The sequence below is a fragment of the Suricata suricatta genome, chromosome 7 (assembly GCF_006229205.1).
Source record: "Suricata suricatta isolate VVHF042 chromosome 7, meerkat_22Aug2017_6uvM2_HiC, whole genome shotgun sequence".
Lineage (NCBI taxonomy): Eukaryota > Metazoa > Chordata > Mammalia > Carnivora > Herpestidae > Suricata > Suricata suricatta.
Window position 1 is genome coordinate 1342568 of NC_043706.1, and position 3898 is coordinate 1346465.

The window sequence follows — 3898 nt, forward strand, 5'->3', positions numbered from 1 at the left end:
TTACCAGCAGCCGCAGCCAGAGCAGTGGTAAGTCTGTCGGATTCAGGTACCTCCCCAGTGAAGGGGGATGTGCCCCAAGGGCGAAGGTTCCTAACCTTCGTGCTGGGTGAGGACGCGTCCAAAGACCACATCCCTTACGATGCCCGTTTGTAACGTGCACAGAAGGACCCCGGGAGCACGGCACCGAGGCGGAAGGATAGGTCCGTGTGTTACTGGCTACCTTCTGGTACTTGCCGTGGGCGGTGGGTTCATAGGTATTCAAAAATTATTTAAATTTTTAATTATAAAACAAAACCGTGCCATTTTGGGTGAGGTTGAATGAACCTGTACTCATCGGCAGAAAGGTGAGCAACGCTTGGATTCAGTGAGTCAGGATTTGGGGCCCGGAAGCATCCTTCTGACTCCCCTCTGGTTCTCTCCTCAGGACGTAGGGAGTTAATTACATGTTAGGTCCCAACCGCTCAGTCTTTAGAACTTTTCCTGCCCCAGGACATTACTGCATCTGTCTTTAGCTGCCAATTTTTTCTTTTATTAAAAAGTATTTATCATATATTTATCTGAGAGAGCCTGTGAGCAGGAGAGGGAAGAGGGAGAGAGTCCAGCAGGCTCCACACTCAGCGCAGAGCCCACATGGGCTCAGTCCCACAACCCTGGGGTCGTGACCCGAGCAGAGGTCAAGTTGCTCACTCTGCCGACAGAGCCACCCAGGTGCTCTCTTGTTTTCCGTGATCCTGGTCTGGCAGGCAGAGAAGGGCGTCTTCCCCAGGAGCAGACAGGTGTGGAGGAGCCCAGTTCAGAGAATTAAAGGAAAGAGAGCATAGCCCCTGGCCTCCAGGATGGGCGGTTGACAGGACGAGAAATGCCGGGGAGATGACTGCCTAACACGTAAAGGCTCCAGGATTGAAAGCGAATCTCTGTCCTCAGAGTAAATGAGCCACTCCTCAGAGCAGTTATCTGTGATCCAAGCCCAAGAGGCAACGGAAATTACGCCTCTCTTCCCAGCAAAGAAAAAAGCTCAAAACGTTCCTTCTCCGTGTGCTGCCTCTTCACAAACGAAGGACAAGGGTTCTTTGATTCAAACGGCACAGTCACCCAGTGTGGGTACCCCAGCTGAACTGGACGCCCCAGGAAGACACGAGAGAACGTGGCTCCTGTTCTTGGACAAGTTAATAAAGCCAGTGAAGAGGAGAAAGAATAACCCAAAAAAGAAGTAGAGAGCAACAGAAGTGGTTTGGGGGTGAGGGGACCGTGCAGCTCCCTGTGAAGCCCGGGTCTGAAGAGGCTGAAATCCTGGGGCTTCACTTCCTAGTGGCCCCCTTTCTGGAGGAGACGGGCTGGCGTTCACCAGCTCAGTGCTGCAACACAGTTCTTCTTGACCATGCAACCAGATCACCTGTGCACCTGCTTCAGCCCGGGAACTCCCCCTCCGGGCAGTCGCAGTGAGGAAGAGAGAGAAAGCCCTGTCAAACCAGTGTGGACTACTGGGAGCTTTGCCAGGGCGTTCGTGGAGTCGCTGGATTTCAAACCACACTCGACCACGGAATTGGTCCAGTTACATTTCCTTCTTCCCCGTTGAAGAGAAACGCGGCTTATTTGCGGCCTAATTTTACATTCGAAGTCTGAAGCGCAGCCGAGGCAAGTGAAGGTAGCTGAGGCACGCCCCTGTTCCCGACTCCTCACTCAGAACACACCGGATTTGTCCGGATAATAGTGTGGGGAACAACTGCCAAACCCAGTTCGGGGTTTGGGATGCACGACAAGAATGTAATAGTAAAAGAAGATAATGTATTTTACCGTAGAGATTTAGCATTTTTCAACATACACATGGAAAAAAAAAACTGGAGCAAAATATGTCAAGGTATTGACAGATGATTTTGATGAGGTGATTCCCGTCCCCACGATGAACTCTTCACTATGGAAACCTTTAAGCACACACACAAAATGAGGAAAATACACAGTGAGCTCCCCATAACACTATCAATTTATGGCCAATCCCATTTCCAATATAGACCCACATGCATTTCCACCCGATCCCTGTTGCTCTAAAGTAATTCTTTTTTTTTTTAATGTTTATTTATTTTTGAGGGATAGAGAGAGCATGAGCAAGGGAGGCGCAGAGAGAGAAGGAGACACAAATCGGCAGCAGGCTCCAGGCTCTGAGCTGTCAGCACAGAGCCCGGCGCGGGGCTCAAACCCACAAACAGTGAGATCATGACCTGAGCCGAAGCCGGACACTTAACCGACTGAGCCACCCAGGCGCCCCTAAAATAGTTCTTGAACATGGTAATCAGAGAATCAGATGTGGTTACAAGCATCACACAAAAGAATCATTTTGAGAGTGGGAGTTAAATTCTGTTTTTTTTTTAATTGGTGTAGACCACCATCATCAGCTTTTTAGTTCTCTCTACCTTTAACATTTTCAAGTCTTTTAAAGACCCTCTAGTGGAAGATGTTTGCATAAAAAGTTAGGATGTGGGAGCCCAATTGCACAGTAATTATTATTACTAAAGAGTAAAAATATTTACATAATATACTTCATCTTATTCCAGAAAGGATGTCAAGCCATGTAAATAACATAAAATCAAGGTAGCAGGAGCTTAACACACCATAAAAGAAAACCGAGAAATAAGGATGGGACAAAAAGGACCAGGAATAAAAGGAAATGTCTAACATGGTGACAATTAAATATGGACCACAGTTATTTTCAAAGATTGATAAGGGAACCCCATTAATTTTATGGCTCATAGTTTCTATGAAATGAAAATTGGCTGAGTGTTTAAGGGGCTTAATGAGATTAGAAGGTAAAATATAGTGAAAGAGGAATTTCTGCCTGGGTTCTTGGTAAATAGAAACCGTCACAAGGGTTTATGTTTCTCATCGTGGGTTGCAAGTCGATAAGAAAATATGAACACGCCAGTCTATTAAGCAACACGAGCACCCCTCACACCCAGCGCGAACCTCACTCCCTCACGGCTGTGGAACGACGTGCTGCCGCCCCCACCCACTGAAACGTTTTGTTGTTTAACCTCTGCTTCGGTGGCCAGGTTTGCGGCATCTAACTGGCGGGCGGCCGCACAGCGTGTATCAAAAGCTTTTAAAACTGGATACACCTTAATCTAGGGGCTCCACTTCTAGAAATGTAAGGAAGTAATTATGGATATTTGAAAATATTTATGGACACAAGAATGTTCCTTAGAGCGTGAAAAGCTAGAAATAACCCAGTGTTCACCACCACCGGTTTGACTGGCGTATCTGCGGGAGCTCGCAATTAGGAAACCAGTGACAATTACAGACTTGGAAGAGGTTACAATTGCCCGTCCGGCGCGTCCAGAACCCCTGGGACGACCTGCTTCCCACAGAGCTGGAGCTTCTTGGAGAAGGTACAGCAAACCTCACATCCTGGCGGGAGGGAAATTAGGAAATCACTGTTCCCTGCCCGCCTCACTCCCATTTTCTGTTTCGCTGTCAGAAATAGGTGTGAAACCAAGGGAATCTGGCAATATAAGACAGGGCCTATTAAAACTCAAATTAGTTCTCTCGGTGGAGAAAAGGGTAACCTTTGCCTTCCAGAAGGAAACACGTTTGTGTGGTGGTACAGAAAATAACCCATCAGGACATAATGTACTGAGCTCTCTTAAGTCTGTCCCTGCTCCCTGAGCTTAGCCCGAAGCCGAGCGGCGGAAACGAGCGAGTCGGATCCACTTCTCGGCCCTGCCCTGCACGCGGGCACCGTTCTGGGCCCGCGGGGGGCCGGCCAGGGTTGCCCCGCACGGCTCTCCGCAGCCCGGCGTCTCTCGGTCCGGCTGCGGGAGGGGCTTCAGCGGTTGCGGTCGGCCTCCAGCACCCAGCTCAGGGTCCTCCGGGCGAGGCTGAGAAAGGAGAGCCCGCGCGCGGAGGC